The sequence below is a fragment of the Quercus lobata genome, chromosome 4, assembly GCF_001633185.2.
Source record: "Quercus lobata isolate SW786 chromosome 4, ValleyOak3.0 Primary Assembly, whole genome shotgun sequence".
In the NCBI taxonomy this organism is placed as follows: Eukaryota; Viridiplantae; Streptophyta; class Magnoliopsida; order Fagales; family Fagaceae; genus Quercus; species Quercus lobata.
Window position 1 is genome coordinate 75,283,991 of NC_044907.1, and position 18,035 is coordinate 75,302,025.

General features: G+C 44.9%; 2 protein-coding genes across 2 annotated transcripts in view; both read left to right on the plus strand.

The window, feature by feature from the left end:
* Window positions 1–18,035, plus strand: part of LOC115984528 (disease resistance protein RPP2B-like) — a 62,833-nt gene that overhangs the window by 29,898 nt on the left and 14,900 nt on the right. The window lies entirely within an intron of this gene.
* Window positions 1–18,035, plus strand: part of LOC115984533 (autophagy protein 5-like) — a 35,732-nt gene that overhangs the window by 10,329 nt on the left and 7,368 nt on the right. The window lies entirely within an intron of this gene.

The window sequence follows — 18,035 nt, forward strand, 5'->3', positions numbered from 1 at the left end:
TCTGCTTTCCTATTCATATATTAGATAAGAATTATGTGTAATTAAAGAAAATATTTTTAATAATATAATAGAAAGATATATTACTTATTGACATGACCTATGTGTAAGATAGTTCTATTAAAATTAAAAAAAATTGTTATGGATTATTGTGGGGCCCGGCCCAAAAATAATGGGCTAGTCTAAATTCAGACCCGTCCGAGGAGCGTCCTGTCCGAGGATAAGCCACAGAAAGCATTATTCAGGTCCAACTACGATAAAAGAAACCAGTCTGAGGAGTAACTCCTCCTCGGACAATACGAAGTCCGATCAAAGACCATGCCCCTACCATTGCAATTCATTCTTCCAACATATAAAAAGAATAAAACCCAAAATATCCCATGGAAAGCTGTCACCACCACATTAAATGTGCCACAACCACCCTTTTGGCCGCATTAATGAGGAAAAGACTCCTGAACAGTACTACCTTGGCCACTGCAACTCACAAGGGAGTGATAGGGGTGTCTGATGGGACAGGTGCTCAAGTGGAGGCTTAGATGATCAACAAGTGTAAGGTTCAGATAAGAAAGAGAGAGCTATATAATGTAGTAAAGTCCCTCAAAGAGGGGGAAGAAAAATGTATTCTGACGGAAGAAATAGAATCTGCTGTTAAATATCCATCCTTGTGTTCTTGTTCCAGCAACAATATTGTCCATGTATTAGACCGAGCAGGCTCACTGAGGCTAAATTCTTTGACACATCGTCTACAAAGTATTTGTTGTGGGTTGCGTCTTGGGCCAAGGCCTGATAGAAAGGGTTTGGGCCAGGAAAATCGTGCAACCACAATTGGCGCCGTCTGTGGGAAGAACTAAAGCATCAGCTAGCACAACGGTCGAGCATGGCAGAACTAGGTCCACACCAAGAGGATCCTCACCAGGCTGACTCCCAACCGACACAACCCGCCAAGTCCCAGAGGCAAAATAACCTAACCAACCCAGGTGGCAGGGGGAATCGTGAGGGAAGTGTGCATACTATCCGGACGAGCCAGAGTCACACTTAGATAGGTAGTCACGTGTCCCAGAGGCGAAATAGTCATCAGGCCATGCAGCGAGAGATAGATGATCTAAAAAGGAAGTTGCGACGTGCGCAACGAAAACGATCTCCCTTTGACTCAGGCGAGTCTTCTAATGCAGAGGATGCGAGCTACCGGCGGAGGTCAAGGACCCCCCAAGTGAAACCTTCTCTTACGAAAGGGAACCACGCCCTGTATGGAAGCACGAGAGCCCGTCCAGCAAGAGTTCGAGGAACGATGCTATGAAGAAGGCGCTGGACCAGGTTTCAAGGTCACCCTTCACGCGTAGAATCGAAGGGGCTAAGCTGCCTAGACGCTTAAACCAACCGGTGTTCGCCATCTATAACGGCCGAGTAGACTCGGTAGAGCATGTGAGCCAGTTCAACCAAAAAATGGCGATCTACTCACAAAATGAAGCCCTAATGTGCAAAATTTTCCTATCCAGTTTGGGATCAATGGCGATGAGTTGGTTCAATAGCCTGAAGACAAATTCCATAGGCTCCTACAAGCAGCTCACTCAGGCTTTCTGATCCCGCTTTATCACGAACACCAGAGTTCCTCGACCCCTCAGTTCGCTGTTGTCCTTATCCATGCACGAAGGAGAAACCCTGAAAGCCTACTCGGATAGATATTGGGAGGTGTATAACGACTTAGATGACAACCATGATGATGTCGCTATCAGCACGTTCAAAAGCGGTCTCCCCACCGAGCATGGCCTGAGGAAATCCCTCACTGGTAAACCAGTTGTCGACGTTCATCAGTTGATGGATAGAATCGACAAGTATAAAAGGGTAGAGGAAGATTAGCTGCAAGGAAGGGGAAAGGGAAAGGTCATCCCCCCCAAGGCAAATGATTTTAGGTCGGAACGGTATAACCCTAGCCAACCAAAGAGAGATTTTTCGCGACAGGCTGGACAGAGCAACCCACAGACAGTGAATGTCGTATTCAGGGAGCCAGTACAACAGGTGCTGGAGAAAGTAAGGAATGAGCCCTATTTCAGATGGCTGGAGACCCTTCCAAACGTAACCAGAACCTGTACTGCCACTATTATCAGGACCATGGGCATACTACTGAGAACTGCAGGAATCTATGGAATCACCTAGGTCAGTTGGTCCAAGAAGGAAAGTTACGTCACCTGCTGCACCCATCGAGCAGCCATCTCGGCCAAGCAACACAACAGCCTCGAAAGGACGTGTCCTTAAGACCCCCCACTAGGACAATACATGTCATCCTCGCCGCACCAGGACGGACTGGGCCACCCCTCCCCAGGGTACTGGCTGTCGGTCAGCTCCCCTCCGAGGACAGGCGAAGGGAACCCAAAAGATCTAAAAAGGGAAGCTCTTTGATACTGGGATTCTCGGACGAGGATAAGAAGGGAACTATTCAACCTCACGACGATGCCTTGGTGGTTACGTTAAGAATTAGGGGCTTCGATGTAAAAAGGGTGTTGGTGGATTCGGGGAGTGCGGTAGAGATAATGTACCCTGACCTATACAAGGGGCTGAACTTGAAGCCGGAAGATTTGGCAGCTTATGATTCCCCCCTTCTCAGCTTCGAAGGAAAAATTGTTACGCCAAAAGGGCAGATCCGACTACCCATACAGACGGGGTCGAAGGTGGTGGAGGTGAATTTTATCGTCGTCGACGCTTACTCACCCTACACCGCAATAGTTGCCAGGCCATGGATCCACGCCCTGGAAGCCGTAACCTCCACACTTCACCAAAAAGTGAAATACCCATCCGGAGGACAAGTAGAAGAGATCCGAGAAGATCAGGCCGTGGCCAGGAAGTGTATGGTGGCCGCCATTTTACATTGGCCCCTAGTCGAGTCCTCGGTCCCAAAGAGCTTATAGCAACCAGCCACCTCGGCAAGGCAAGGCGATGGGCTGGCCGAGGAGATAAGGTGTGAAAATTTAGATAAGATCGTTGTCAACGACGACCCGAAGAAGTTCTTTCAGGTCGGCTCTGAATTGCCTCTCAAGAAAAGGAGGAACTGGTCAGATTTCTTAGAGAAAATGTCGACGTGTTCGCATGGGACGCCTACGACGCCCCGAGAGTTGATCCTAGCCTCATTTGTCACCACCTGAACGTCAACCCCTCTTCCACTCCGAAGAAGCAGCCACCCCGACGCCCTTCAAAGGAACATGCTAGTGCCGTAAGAGACAAAGTGGCAAAATTGAAAAGAGCAGGGGCTATCAAAGAGGTCTTTTATCCCGAATGGTTGGCGAACACGGTGGTGGTAAGGAAGAAGACAGGGAAGTGGAGGGTCTGCGTGGACTTCACGGACCTGAACAAGGCGTGCTCGAAGGACCCATTCCCTCTACCCCGAATCGACCGATTGGTGGAAGCAACCGTGGGACACCCTCGAATGAGCTTCCTGGACGCCTTCCAGGGCTATCATCAGATACCCCTTGCGCTAGATGACCAAGAGAAAACGGCTTTCATGACGCCCATCGGAAATTATCATTATAAGGTGATGCCGTTTAGGCTGAAGAACGCAGGCTCAACCTACCAAAGGATGATGACTCGGATGTTCGAGCCACAACTGGGCAAGATCATTGAGATTTATATAGACGATATGGTTGTGAAGAGTAAAAGGGTGTCCGAGCACGTGAAAGACCTCGGAATAATCTTCGCTATCTTAAGGGAGCATCGGTTGCGGCTGAATGCTTCCAAATGTTCATTCGGGGTCGGGTCTGGAAAATTCCTAGGGTACATGGTCACCCACAAGGGAATAGAAGTAAGTCCCGACCAAATTAAAGCCATTAACAGCCTACAGGCTCCTCGGAATCCGAAGGAAGTGCAGAAGCTCATTGGCATGATTGCGGCATTAAACCGGTTCATATCGCGATTAGCGGATCGATGTCGGCCTTTTTACCTCCTGACAAACAAGTGGAAAGGGTTCGAATGGTCGGAGGATTGCGTTTAGGCTTTCTAGCAGTTTAAGGACTACCTGTCCCAACCACCCATCATGTCCAGCCCTGAGGAAGATGAGGTGTTGTTTGCCTACATTGCTGTAGCTCCCCATGCTGTGAGCCTGGTACTGATACAGGATGATAATGGGGTGCAGCGACCGGTGTACTATGTGAGCAAATCACTACATGAGGCTGAAGTGCGATACCTACCTCTAGAAAAGGCAATCCTGGCGATAGTACATGCCACCCGGAAGCTCCCCCATTACTTTCAGGCGCATACGGTCATCGTTCTAACTCAGCTTCCCCTTCAAGCAGTGCTTCGAAGCGCTGATTACACAGGAAGGATCACCATGTGGAGTGCGCTTTTGGGGGCCTTTGATATTAAATATATGCCCAGATCCTCCATCAAAGGACAGGTCCTCGCAAACTTGGTAGCGGAGTTTGCTGAACCCTCTATAGAAACAATAGCCGAGAAGAAAGACATGGATGGAAAATTGATTGGTGCAATTTCAGCAGGGGGGACCATGCATTGGAAGGTCTACGTGGATGGCGCGGACAACCAGAGAGGATCAGGAGTTGGGATAGTTTTAATATCGCTGGACGGTGCTGCCATTGAAAAATCATTGAGGCTCGGATTCTCCGCTACGAACAATGAAGCCGAATACGAAACCTTACTTCAAGGGATGACGATGGTTCAAAGATTGGGCGGGAGAATAATAGAAGTATTCTCGGACTCCAGATTGGTGGTCGGACAAGTGATGGGTGAGCTGGAAGCTCGAGATACTAGGATGCAAGAGTATCTGGGACAAGTCAAACGGCTACAGACCAGTTTTGAATCCTTCAATCTGATGCACATTTCCAGGAGTGTAAACACCCATGCAGACTCGCTGGCCACTCTCACCACGTCCTCGGCGCATAATCTGCCACGAATGATCCTTGTTGAAGATCTAGCCCAGGCAAGTCCCATCAGTAGAAGCCCGGCCAGAGTCCATCAGATCAGAAAAAGTCTCAGCTGGATGGACCCCATAAAGAACTTCCTCCAAAACGACATCTTGCCGGAGGAAAAACTGGAAGCCGAGAAGATACGTAGGAATGCTTCTCGGTTCTGGCTATCAGAGGACCACAAACTATATCGGCGCTCTTACTCTGGACCGTACCTACTTTGCGTACATCCAGAAGAATCCGAATCTCTACTTGAGGAGTTACATGAGGAGATTTGTGGAAGTCATACCGGAGGAAGGTCGCTGGCGCACAAGGCACTTATCCAAGGGTATTGGTGGCCGAACATGCAAAGAGAGGCCCAAGAATACGTTAAGAAGTGCAACCAGTGCCAAAGATTCGCCCCGAATATCCACCAACCCGGAGGGGTTCTCAACCCCCTCTCTAGCCCATGGCCGTTCGCACAATGGGGCCTTGATATAGTCGGACCTTTCCCCAAAGCTGCGGGGAACAAGCGATAAATAATAGTCGGAACCGATTACTTCACTAAATGGGTGGAGGCTGAACCCTTGGCCAACATTAGGGACGTGGACGCCCAAAAATTCATCTGGAAGAACATTATCACCCGTTTCGGGACTCCACGTACACTCATTTCTGACAATGGTCTGCAGTTCGACAGTAAGAACTTTAGGGAGTATTGCCGCGAGTTTGGAATCATTAACCGATATTCCACCCCCGCCTACCCTCAAGGAAATGGGCAAGTCGAAGTCGTGAACAAGGTCATAGTGAACGGACTGAAGAAAAGACTGGACGAGGCAAAGGGGAGATGGGTAAAAGAACTCCCGCACGTCTTGTGGACCTATCGGACAACGCCGCAATGGTCGACCGGTGAGACCCCCTTTTCGATGACTTATGGGGTTGAGGTCGTGCTCCCAATCGAGAACAACTTTCCTACACTAAGGTCTAGATCGTTTACACCAAACGGTAACGACGAGTTATTGGGAAGGAGTCTGGACCTAGCCCAGGAAAGAAGAGAAAAAGTAATGATTCATATGGCCTATTATCACCAAAAGCTGAGATAAGGGTATGATGCTAACGTCAAACTGCGGCCTCTGGGTCCGGGTGATCTCGTGATGAGGAAAATTCTTGACAGCGCAAAAAACCCCTCTTGGGGCAAGTTGGGGCCCAATTGGGAGGGACCATACCGTGTCACATTCGTGGCCGGAATAGGCGCCTACTACCTAGAAGATTTGGATGAAAAAACTGTACCTCGACCATGGAATGTAAATAACCTCAGAAGATATTGTTATTAATGAAAATGGCTTAGCCCACGTTTTGTTTCATGACTATCCACTGCCTGCTGGTCTACTGACAATTATTCATAGTTTTAAACAGAACCTAAGTACTACATGGCTCCTCGGACCACAGACTTAGGGGAAATTATTACTCATGACAATTATTCATAGTTTTAAACAGAATCTAAGTACTGCATGGCTCCTCGGACCACAGACTTAGGGGAAATTATTACTCATGACAATTATTCATAGTTTTAAACAGAACCTAAGTACTGCATGGATCCTCGGACCACAGACTTAGGGGAAATTATTACTCATGATAATTTATACAAGTTTTAAACAGAACCTAAGTCCTGCATGGCTCCTCGGACCACAAACTTGGGGGAAATTATTACTTATGGCAACTATTCATAGTCTTAAACAGAACTTAAGTCCTGCATGGCTCCTCGGACCACAGACTTAGGGGAAATTATTACTTATGATAGATCGGGAGATTATTGCTTAAGGGAAATCATTTTAGGGCGTGCGCGCAATCTAGCACCATTGCAACCCTCATTCAAATTCGCTGCCCAACAACCCCTTTTTACCTTGAGCGTTTACATTCATCCATATCGTTGCAAACGTTTATTAAAAAAAAAAAGGGGAAGCGGTATTAGCACACATCCATAGAGAGCAAAGCAAACATTCTATATTAATATTCCGAGAACAACACAAAGAGAGGTCCTTACAAAAGAGCGCAAAAACAGGACTACTCTCATTCAAAAAAAAAAAAAAAAGGAAGAATACAAAAAAATTGAAAGCATAAAAGCTAAGCCTCAGCAGGAGGATCTTCTTTTTGCTCGGGTTGAGGAGGAGGAACCTCGATGGTAGGATCCATGGCGGGATCCTTCGCCTTATCAGGCACAGGGACGGCATCAGGCACTGCCAGATCCTGCTCTGAAGCCATTTGGACGCCGTCAGGATTCTCTCGAATCTCCTCAGGATAGAAGATGCTCTTGGGCAGTCTTAGCACTGAATCTGCAGGAACTCCTGCAGCATCAAGGGCATGAGCCCATGAGATGCTGCAGTAGTCCCTGCACACCTCGGGAATCTCCTCGGATAACCTGGCCTCCGTTTCTTGGGCCCCGAGCTGGCGAGCAGCATTCTTCTCAGCCTCTGTGGCCTCTCAAATCAGCTGGGCCTCCTCTTTGACCCGCCGCAGCTCATCCTCGACTTTTTGCAGAGCAGTCTTGAGATCCAGCACTGCCTACCTCTTGGTGGCGAGGTTGATCTGGGTCGAGTACAGCTCTTTGCGCTGGTCCTCCGCCTGGGTTTCGGCACTTTTCAAACCAGACTTTGCACTTTTGCGCCGTTGCTCCAACTCCTTGAACTTCTCCGTGAGTTCAAGGTGATCGTGCTTGAGGGACCCCAAGGCTTTCTCCATCTCCATCCGAGTATGGGTCTTAGCCTCAGCCCGACTGCGGTTACCACGGCAAAATTCCTCAGCCACAAATACCTGCTGAGTAATCTACAAACGAAACAAGATTGTTTTAAAAATCTAACAAGCTCAAATAAATTAATAAAACAGTAAAAGGATTACTTACCATCGCGAGATTCCTTTTGAGGAATAGGAAGATCTCGGGCTGAGAGAACCGCCTATAGGCCTCCATGTCCCGAGGAAGGAGTAGGGGTTGCTCTAAGGCATCAGCCACGTACCCTGCTCGGCCTCGGTTATACTCTCGGACCGAAGCATTGTAGGGGATGGCAACACCATCCAGCTCTAACTTGGGGTTCCATGCACGCGGGGTAGCGCGCACCTCAGCAAGGTTCTCCTCATCCCGGCTCTCCGAGGAGTTACCCCTTCTGCTTCTTGGCACCCGAATGGTTTTTTGCTGCTTGGTCGGCCGGGCAACCACCTCACCTTCCTCAGGAGTGTCAACTGGCCTTTTCTTCTTCAGGTCCGGATTAACCTTAAGGCCAAGGTCCGAGGTGTCCTGAGGAGCCACAGGAGGAAGGGTTTTGATCTGTGACGGAGTTGGTCCCTTTGATGACTGACCTTTCGATGACTGACCTTTCCCTCGGGAGGCCATCAACTCCTTTAAAGTTTTTCCCTTTCTTGCCATGGGCTCTATCTCTTCGTCCGAGGGATCGTTCGAGCAGATGACGATTAAGGGAACACCAACTGTGGAATGTTGGTCCTGCTCTCCTTCAGGATCAGAAAGCTCCATCAAGGGAGTTTGCCGAACTTCCTCCTCAAAATAAAACTCATCTATCTCTTCCTCAAGGGAAAGGCGAGATGATTCAGCTTCCTCTTCAACCGAAACAGCAACGCCAGGCTCGTTTGGCGGAGGTAGCTGCTCTGCTAAGTAGGGATTTCTAACGCCGGGTAGCACGACTGGTGGCAGATCGTGTTGAGCTAGGAACCCGTCCTTGGACACATCAATCGTAGCCAGCCTCGGACTGCCAGCCCTTATGGCGTGACCGATAGCCTGGAAAGAGCTGCTCAGAAGTTGATAGCCCAGAACTAGATGGGCTGCACGCAACTGTCCGTTCTCGGTAACGTAAATCTCCGACCTAAGAAGGTAGTTCAACGCTGGCACGTTCACGAAGTTTATCCGAGGAGTGACGTGAGCTTTATCTGCAAACAACCAAGAAAAGTGGGGTTAATTCATGAAATTTTCCAATTACAAAGAAAGCGAGAAAAATAACCCCCCAATACTAAATCCTTTCCCAAAAAGGATTGGCCCTAAAGACGCCGCACCTGGGGTTCCTGCCCGAGTTGGACAATGAATACCATCGAATCACTCCCCTGAAGCAATAAGGAAGTCATTCTTCACGGTCTTATTGGATATTGGGAGACAAGAGATCAACCTAACGACCTCGGATCGGGACTTAAGATAATACCCTTCATCCCTGAGGCGGTGACACTCGTACAGATAAGCCACATCGTGCCAAGTAAGGCCTAGATTCATCCGCTCGTCTAGGACATCTACACATCCTAGTATCTTGAACATATTCGGGGCACATTGATGCGGCGTCAACCTATGGTTGGACAGGTATTCCCTTGTAATCCTACGCATGGGAAGTGTCATCCCTCCCTCTATGAAAGCGATCATGGGGATAACAACTTCTCCCTCACCTCTATCTGTCAATACTCCTTCAAAAGGACAGTACTGCAGCCCCACCCCCGGGGGAATGTGGTATTTTGCCCTAAAGGCCTCCATAGCGGTCGGAGTTTTTACTAATTTTTCGAATCTACCCATCTGAGCTGGACTGGAGGAATGAGGGTAAAGACCGAGAAGAAAAGTAAAGTCCGAGGAGGAAATTGAAACGGCGAAATAAACGAAATTTACTGGTACCTTCACAAAACGCTCAATGGGACGCTTGGAAATCTATCTTGGAGGAAACGCTTCACGAAGAACGGCTACGGTGGCTTAGCGGATGCAAGTACTCGTAGATCTCTGGGGTTCGATGGAGTTCTCTGGAATCCCCTGAGGTTTATAAAATGCAGATAAAAAGAAAACACTGAACCCTTCTGACGTCTTATATAGCCGGGAGGAGAGAGAAAAGATCGCTCCTGCCTAAAAATACGAGAAAGAATGATGGCCGTCTAATCCACGCCACACCGTTGGATGAGGGGGACACAAAGCCTCCAGAAGTAAATGGCCGCGCCTCATAAATTGTAGCGCGTCCAAAGTGACTGTCCGCACGCGCGCCCCAAGCTCTCCTTACTCCCATCCTCACTAACATCAAAACCCAGCTTTTCTCCTCGGAAGGAGATAAAAACCGGAGTTTTGAGGGGCTATTGTGGGGCCCGGCCCAAAAATAATGGGTTAGTCTAAATTCAGGCCCGTCCGAGGAGCGTCCTGTCCGAGGATAAGCCACAGAAAGCATTATTTAGGCCCAACTACGATAAAAGAAACCAGTCCGAGGAGTAACTCCTCCTCAGACAATACGAAGTCCGATCAAAGACCACGCCCCTACCATTGCAATTCATTCTTCTAACATATAAAAAGAATAAAACCCAAAATATCCCATGGAAAGCTGCCACCACCACATTAAATGTGCCACAACCACCCTTTTGGCCGCATTAATGAGGAAAAGACCCCTGAACAGTACTACCTTGACCACTGCAACTCACAAGGGAGTGATAGGGGTGTTTGATGGGACAGGTGCTCAAGTGGAGGTTTAGATGATCAACAAGTGTAAGGTTCAGATAAGAAAGAGAGAGCTATATAATGTAGTAAAGTCCCTCAAAGAGGGGGAAGAAAAATGTATTCTGACGGAAGAAATAAAATCTGTTGTTAAATATCCATCCTTGTGTTCTTGTTCCAGCAACAATATTGTCCATGTATTAGACCGAGCAGGCTCACTGAGGCTAAGTTCTTTGACCCATCCTCTACAAAGTATTTGTTGTGGGTTGCGTCTTGGGCCAAGGCCTGATAGAAAGGGTTTGGGACAGGAAAATCGTGCAACCACAATTATAAAATAATTTAAAATAAATAATGAAAGATTTTCAAAACTTTTTATAAAATAATTTTGTCATAATGGAGTTTTAATTGGAGTAGTATTTTATTTTCTTCAAATTTTTATAATAGAATTTCAATTAAAGTAAATTATGTTAATGATTTTAATATCTTTATAATGAGCTACATTATATGACAAAATTATGTTGTACAATTTAAGTCACATTGTGCAAGTATATGTCTGAAATACTTAAATTCACTCATTTTAGTCATATAATGCATGCACAATATGTAATATTTAAATATTACAGTATTATTATTATTATTATTATTATTAAACAAAAAATAGTTTATTGTATTAAAATAATACAAAAAATAATAAACAATTTTTTAAATTTCTAGAAACCTTAAAACCTTTTTGAGACTTTAGTAATAAACTTTTACTTGAAGAAATTTTGTTAGTTATTGTAACATACTCTTAGTATGTTACATGACATAAGGATAATAAAATGAAAAGAAAACAATTAAAAAAAAAATTGTGTAGCTACCCAATTTTTCTAACTTTAGAGTCTAAACAATTTTTAAAAGTAAAAGGCCTTAAAAAAAAACCATTTTTGTTTTAAATATAGTTTCGATTCAAATCAACGACTTTGAAGAGTAACGTAACATTTTGCATGAAATTGAATAAGGTTAGAGAGCTAGATGGGACATCTTTTTTGGTGATTTTTTTTCAGGCCTCCTGCTAAAACATTAAGGTTGTGGAAGTTTGGTTCCAAGACTTTGTGATCCATCTCTCGTAGATAATATGTATTGTCATTTGGACTAGATAACAACTTAAGCATTATTGTTGTTTCTTTCACTGATTTATTTTTGGATTGGCTCTTTGTGCATAGGTTGGTTTTGCAAACGGACTCACTTTTCAGGGACGAACCGAACCCAACTTTTGTTGAAACCCTTTGGGCCTTGAAACCCCATGATCCAAAAAGCCTTATATTTAGCCACAGGACTTGGGCTTCACAAGTCAGCATGACAGACTACTGTTCATTAGCACCCTTGAACAAGACAAACAGATACGCAAAAGAATCTCCGCATTTCATCGTTGCAAGATAGACAGCTGAAGATTCCACATTTCATCAGTGCAAGAGGACAGAATGAGACAAAAGGAAGATGATAGTAAGAAGAATGATAGGCAGCTATGGATTAAATGAGGACAGAAGGAAGATAGACAACTAAAGATAGGAAGAAGATAGAAAGAATACTGCAAGAAGAAAGATAGGAATGAAGCATCTACGGCAAAATCTTATAATTGCAAGAAGACATGATAATAATAGAAAGAAGTTAGAACTTAGAAGAAAGGAAGGAATATCTATAGCAAAGCATGCATTATAAATACAAAAATGTCACTATTCATGAAAAGTTCAAACTATTCATCCATCGACAAATTAGATAGGGTTTATTTTTCAACCAGTTACTTTTCAAGACATATTATGGCTCATTCCCTCTATAAATAAACGAACACAAGATTTGGCTACCCCTAGTAAAAAGACTAGTTTAAGTAATGACCATAAGAATTTAGATAACATAATTCAACAGAATAATTATAATAATGTTTATTTAAAAATAATTGGTAAAAATCTACAAGAAGTAGAAGACAGAATCACCCCCTCTTATACCTCTCTTAAGAAAGAAAATGATTCTAAAACCCCTTTATTCATTTCTTACCTTAGATCACCTTTAAAGAAATTTATAACATATAAGACAGATAATTTACTTATGTGGGGCCTGAAATTTGAAATCCCGGCCCACTTCACATTAAGGGCCCAAAGCCCAAGCCGAGGAGCCATCTTGCCGAGAAGGTATGATGAGAGCCCCTTTAACGGCCCAAGAATATAGCCGAGGACGATCTCGCACTCAACACCTCACAAAATGCCTGAAGAAAAGGACAAACTCAGTACAAGAGCAGTACAAGCAAGAAAGCTACCAACACCATAACGTGGAGCCCAGCACCTGACAAGCCCATACCTCATACCATGCTATCTAGCTTTTCCCAACCACTCTGACGTGAAGATTGACAGGACGAGTAATTACCCCAAACAAGGAGAAACTGACACGTAGATAAAGAACGGGAAGGAAATACTAGTATAAAAGGGGGGGGAGACCCCATAAAAGAGGGAGGAGGAAGGATGAGAATGTAATGCTTCTCGGACTAAAGCCGAGGAGCCAAACCTTTCGAACCACATCTGTGTAAGGCTCAGCTATACAGTCCAAGCCTACCTTTGTATAAGTTCTCATGAAATCCGGATCAGACCCCCGCCTAGCAACCGATGGCAGGCCTTTCCAAACCCATTCTCTACAAATCATATTGTTTGGGCCCTTTACACACGAGCCCAACGTCCTCTTTGGGTCGTAAAAATCGTGTCCCTACAATTGACGCCATCTGTGGGAAGGCTTTCGCGTTGGCGCAAATGGCAGTGGAGTCAAGCCCCTATCAGGCAGAAATCCGTGAAGTTTCCTCCATCTTCAGCGACATGCAGTTGTTGCTCCGACATAAACTTCTGCTAGGGGCTACGCCTTGCAGTGCCAAGGGCGCGGGCATCTCTAGGGGCTTCTGGCCTCAAGCCAACTCTCCCCGCCCTGATATAGGGGCTTACGGTTGAAAAATAAGTAAAGACACAAGAAAAATCAAAAGTTTTGGACAGAACCAAGGCCTTGCATGGTCCTCGGACTCAAGCATATGGGGAAACCAAGTACAAAGAAGAAAAATCATAAGTTTTGGACAGAACCAAGGCCTTGCATGGTCCTCGGACTCAAGCCTATAGGGAAACCAAGTACAAAGAAGAAAAATCATAAGTTTTGGACAGAAACAAGGCCTTGCATGGTCCTCGGACTCAAGCCTATGGGGAAACCAAGTACAAAGAAGAAAAATCATAAGTTTTGGACAGAACCAAGGCCTTGCATGGTCCTCGGACTCAAGCCTATGGGGAAACCAAGTACAAAGAAGAAAAATCATAAGTTTTGGACAGAACCAAGGCCTTGCATGGTCCTCGGAATCAAGCCTATGGGGAAACCAAGTACAAAAATGAAAAATCATAAGTTTTGGACAGAACCAAGGCCTTGTATGGTCCTCGGACTCAAGCCTATGGGGAAACCAAGTACAAAGAAGAAAAATCATAAGTTTTGGACAGAACCAAGGTCTTGCATGGTCCTTGACTCAAGCCTATGGGGAAACCAAGTACAAAGAAGAAAAATCAAAAGTTTTGGATAGAACCAAGGCCTTGCATGGTCCTCGGACTCAAGCATATGGGGAAACCAAGTACAAAGAAGAAAAATCATAAGTTTTGGACAGAACCAAGGCCTTGCATGGTCCTCAGACTCAAGCCTATGGGGAAACCAAGTACAAAGAAGAAAAATCATAAGTTTTGAGCCTATGGGGAAACCAAGTACAAAGAAGAAAAATCATAAGTTTTGGACAGAACCAAGGCCTTGCATGGTCCTCGGACTCAAGCCTATGGGGAAACCAAGTACAAAGAAGAAAAATCATAAGTTTTGGACAGAACCAAGGCCTTGCATGGTCCTCAGAATCAAGCCTATAGGGAAACCAAGTACAAAAATGAAAAATCATAAGTTTTGGACAGAACCAAGGCCTTGCATAGTCCTCGAACTCAAGCCTATGGGGAAACCAAGTACAAAGAAGAAAAATCATAAGTTTTGGACAGAACCAAGGTCTTGCATGGTCCTTGGACTCAAGCCTATGGGGAAACCAAGTACTCATAAGTTTTGGACAGAACCAAGGCTTTGCACGGACTAAGCCTATGGTACCAAAGAAGAAAAATCATAAGTTTTGGACAGAACCAAGCCTTGCAGTCCTTATGGTACAAAAAAGAGTTTTGGACAGAACCAAGGCCTTGCATGGTTCTCGAACTCAAGCCTATGGGGAAACCAAGTACAAAAAAGAGAAAACTATAAGTTTTGGACAGAACCAAGGCCTTGCATGGTCCTCGGACTCAAGCCTATGGGGAAACCAAGTACAAAAAAGAGAAAACTATAAGTTTTGGACAGAACTAAGGCCTTGCATGGTCCTCGAACTCAAGCCTATGGGGAAACCAAGTACAAAAAAGAAAAAACTATAAGTTTTGGACAGAACCAAGGCCTTGCATGGTCCTCGGACTCAAGCCTATGGGGAAACCAAGTACCAAAAAGAAAAAACTATAAGTTTTGGACAGAACCAAGGCCTTGCATGGTCCTCGGACTCAAGCCTATGGGGAAACCAAGTACAAAAAAGAAAAAACTATAAGTTTTGGACAGAACCAAGGCCTTGCATGGTCCTCGAACTCAAGCCTATGGGGAAACCAAGTACAAAAAAGAAAAAAACTATAAGTTTTGGACAGAACCAAGGCCTTGCATGGTCCTCGGACGCAAGCCTATGGGGAAACCAAGTACAAAAAAGAAAAAACTATAAGTTTTGGACAGAACCAAGGCCTTGCATGGTCCTCAGACTCAAGCCTATGGGGAAACCAAGTACAAAAAAGAAAAAAACTATAAGTTTTGGACAGAACCAAGGCCTTGCATGGTCCTCGGACTCAAGCCTATGGGGAAACCAAGTACAAAAAAGAAAAAATTATAAGTTTTGGACAGAACCAAGGCCTTGCATGGTCCTCGGACTCAAGCCTATGGGGAAACCAAGTACAAAGAAGAAAAAACTATAAGTTTTGGACAGCACCAAGGCCCTGCATGGTCCTTGACTCAGGCCTGTGGTGAAACCAAGTTCTTAGAAGAAACGACATGGGGTTTGGGCATGACTTGGACGTTACATTGACCTTAGAATTTATCCGAGAAGAATTCCCCTGTCTATCCTCGGATCCTAAATACCTAGAGGATTGATGCAATATAGGGCAATATGTTGCCAAAAACACGCAGTCGAAGTCCCTCACTGCTCGACTACCCTCTCAGACGAATTACTTAGAGTTTTATCATTCTCGGACGATCGCCTTGCATGCCTTACGAAGCACTCAGCCATTACCCCGGTTAGTTTGACGAGTTTTAATTCACTGGAAATTATCATTATTTTGCTTGTTAATGTCGGTAAACTAGAATTAGTAGGTTTCTATTTCAAGGTTTCCTGCTCTAAATATCATCAAGGGAAAGCACACATGTAACATACCCATGCACAAAATAATTGTTACAGAAAGGAAAAATATTTAAAAAGAAATAAATTCATCTTTTATTTAGACAAAGAAACAGTACAGTGTACATCGAAAAAGCTCAAATAAGCTCATACTGAAACTAACTACATAAAAGAAAAGAGAAAATACAAGGGAATTAAGAAAAAACCGAAGAATAGGTGCCGGGGAGAGACGCGCTGCCACTTCAAAATTTCGTCTAGGGGATCCATTTCGCAATACTTTTACATGCCTTCAACTCAGGCAGCAAAAGAGCCCAACTTGGGACTTGCACCGTTGAAGAAAAGGTGCAGAGAGCCCGACTCTGGGTTGGCGCCGCTGAAGAAAAGGTGCAGGGAACCCAACCTGCGGCTGGCACAGTTGAAGAAAAGGTGTCGGGAGCCCAACCTAAAGTTAGCACCGCCGAAGAAGAGGTGCAGAGAACCCAACTTGGGGCCAGCACCGTTGAAGAAAAGGTGCAGGCTGCCGAAATTTGATGGGCCTCCACAGAACCATGCCTGCGGTATAGCAGACGGTGCTGATGGCGGAAAACCTTTCTTCTGACACACCAAAAATCTGGTATGACCAGAACCTGCTTCGGATTTTGACTGAAAGAGGTGGGGGTACCTTTCCCACCATATCCCAACGGGAGGATACCTTAAATCTGTGCCTCCCCTGCCCAGACCACATCACCTTAAGTTTTGGAAGGGTCCGGTGCCTCTGTGGCGGGCGAAGTCCCTTCGTCTCCACCCAAGCCTCAGACATATTGCATTAAGGGAAGACGACACTGGAGGCGGGAACTGGTTAAGGACGAAAGGTTATAATTTTGAAGAGAGTCAAAAGGTTTGTGTGCCAGGAGAATAACCACCTACCTTACTTATATAAAGGGTGAGGAAGTGTCATCCAATTTAATTTGAGCAGATTCCCAAGAAACGCTGCAGACAAGGCAACTCCGGCACAATTTCCAACACTATCCACCGTCCCAAGATTTAAAGGTCCTCGTGAAGGCGCGCCTCGAGTACTGAAACATCAAAGGACACTGCACGGCTGAAGAATAAAGTAATGCCCCTTAATTAGGCACATCTCCCATGCAAATGGAAGAACACCAGCAGCAATAAGGCATGGAACTTGAACAAGTCACGAGGTGGGCTCAGCATCACCAAAACCCTCCTCCCCAACTGAAAAGTCGGGAAGCAGGATTTCGAGGGGTTATTGTGGGGCTTGAAATTTGAAATCCCAGCCCACTTCACATTAAGGGCCCAAAGCCCAAGCCGAGGAGCCATCTTGCTGAGAAGGTATGATGAGAGCCCCTTTAACGGCCCAAGAATATAGCCGAGGACGATCTCGCACTCAACACCTCACAAAATTCCTGAAGAAAAGGACAAACTCAGTACAAGAGCAGTACAAGCAAGAAAGCTGCCAACACCATAACGTGGAGCCCAGCACCTGACAAGCCCATACCTCATACCATGCTATCCAGCTTTTCCCAACCACTCTGACGTGAAGATTGACAGGACGAGTAATTGCCCCAAACAAGGAGAAACTGACACGTAGATAAAGAACGGAAAGGAAATACTAGTATAAAAAGGGGGGGGGGGAGACCCCATAAAAGGGGGAGGAAGAAGGATAAGAATGTAATGCTCCTCGGACTAAAGCCGAGGAGCCAAACCTTTCGAACCACATCTGTGTAAGGCTCAGCTATACAGTCCAAGCCTACCTTTGTATAAGTTCTCATGAAATCCGGATCAGACCCCCGCCCAGCAATCGATGGCAGGCCTTTCCAAACCCATTTTCTACAAATCATATTGTTCGGGCCCTTTACACACGAGCCCAACGTCCTCCTTGGGTCGTAAAAATCGTGTCCCTACAACTTAGATTATAAAATAATTTAAAATAAATAATGAAAGTTTTAAAATTTTTTATAATGAAGTTTTAATTGGTGTAGTATTTTATTTTCTTAAAATTTTTATAATATAATTTCACTTAAAATAAATTATGTTAATGATTTTAATATATTTATAATGAGTTATATTATATGACAAAACTATGTCGTACAATTTAAGTCACATAGTGCAAGTATATGTGTGAATACTTAAATTCACTCATTTCAGTCATATAATGCATGCACAGTATGTAATATCTAATTATTATTATTATTATTATTATTATTATTATTAAACAAAAAATAGTTTATTGTATTAAAATAACACAAAAAATAATAAACAATTTTTTAAA